At 41.5% G+C, this 1,866-nt stretch overlaps 1 protein-coding gene across 1 annotated transcript in view; it reads left to right on the forward strand.

Annotated features, from left to right (window-relative positions):
- Nucleotides 1–1,866, forward strand: part of Cpe (carboxypeptidase E) — a 108,180-nt gene that overhangs the window by 17,716 nt on the left and 88,598 nt on the right. The window lies entirely within an intron of this gene.

Genomic DNA, 1,866 nt, shown 5'->3' on the forward strand with positions numbered 1-1,866 from the left:
AGAGAGAGAGAGAGAGAGAGAGAGAGAGAGAGAGAGAGAGAGAGAGAGAAAGAGAGGCTAGACTGACTTGATGGCCAGGATTTCAGAAGATATTGGGAATTAGCAGATGTGTGGAAGGGACCCTCAGTAGTTTATCATGCTTTGTGGAATGGATGACTTTGGGAGATGGGATGAAGGATGTAGTTTAGTGGTAGAGTATGTTTAGAAAAATATAGTAGGCTCTGGATGTCAAGCATCTCAGCAATATAAAAAGCACTAGTCTGATAGAAGAGAAAGTGGGAAGAGCCTTAAACTCATTGGCACAGGAGACAACTTCTTGAACAGAACACCAACATCTGAAGCTCTAAGAGCAACAATTAATATATGAAACCTCATGAAACTGAAAAGCTTCTGTAAAGTGAAGAACACTGTCAATTGGACCAAATAGCAGCCTACAGACTGGGAAAAGATTTCCACTACCTCTACATCTAATAGAGGCTGATAGCCAAAATATATATAATCCGTTTAAAAATGGGGTACAGATCTAAACAGAGAATTCTCAATAAAGGAATCCAAATGCCTGAGAAACACTTAAAGAAATGTTCAACATCCTTAGCCATCAGGAAATGGAAATTAAAACTACTTTGAGATTCCATCTTACACATGTACGAATGGTTAAGATCCATAAAACAAGTGACAGCATATGCTGGTGAGGCTGTGGAGCAAGGAGAACACTTCTCTATTGCTGTTGGGAGTGCAAACTTGTACAGCCTCCTTAGAAATCAATGTGGACGTTCCTCAGAAAAATGGGAATCCATTTATCTCAAGACTCAACCATAATATTCTTGGGCATATACCCAAAGGACACTACTTCCTACCACAAGAATGCTTGATTAACTATGTTCACAGTAGCTTTCTTCATAATAGCCAGAAAACAGAAACAATCTAGACGTCCCTCAACTGAAAAATAAAGAAAATGTGGTACAGTTACACAATGGTACATTTACTCAACTGTTAAAAAATGACATCATGAAGTTTATGGGCAAATGGATAGAACTAGAAAAAAAAAACATCCTGAGTGAGGTAACCTAGACACAGAAAGACAAACATGTTATGTTCTCACTTGTGAGTGGATATTATCTGTTAAGTAAATGATAACCAAGCTATAATCCATAGACACAGAGAGGCTAAGTAACAAGCATGACTCTAGGTGGGAGGGGATATGTCTGGATCTCTCGGGGAAGAAAAAATAGATTTTGTGGATAGACTGGGGGAGGGTTGGGGTGGGAATAGATGGGATCGGGTGGGGGGATGGAGGTAAAAAGTATGGGAAGAGATGACTGGAATTGGAGGGCATTTGGTGGTCAGTATGGAAACCTAGTGAAGTAGAAACTCTCTGGAATCTGCAAAGGCGACCCTAGGAGGACTCCTTGCAATGGAGGATTCAGGTACTGTCCAGGCAAGGCTGGAACACCAACCCAGCCACAAAGCCTTGGATGTACAATCTGTCCTGCCTGCAAGAAATGCTGGGGCAGTTGTTGTGCAGAACTTGTGGAAGTGACCAGAGAACGACTGGTATAATAGAATGAGGAGGGCACTTATATATCAGCTATAACGCAATTATGCTCAGATACCTACGTAGTGCAGGACATGCTAGAGTGAATATATAATATTAATCTAAGGAGAAGAATTGAAAGAATTGAAGCCAGGCATCTTGAGATAATATTTTTTGGTTCCTTCCTCCCTCCTTCCCTCCCTTCTTTCCTCCCTTCTTCCCTCCCTCTTTCCCTTCCTCCTTTCCTCCCTCTTTCCCTCTCTCCTTTCCTTCCTTCCTTCCTTCCTTCCTTCCTTCCTTCCTTCCTTCCTTCCTTCCTTCCTTCCTTCCTT

The sequence above is a fragment of the Psammomys obesus genome, unplaced genomic scaffold (assembly GCF_907164565.1).
Source record: "Psammomys obesus unplaced genomic scaffold, mPsaObe1.curated_primary_1811, whole genome shotgun sequence".
NCBI lineage: Eukaryota > Metazoa > Chordata > Mammalia > Rodentia > Muridae > Psammomys > Psammomys obesus.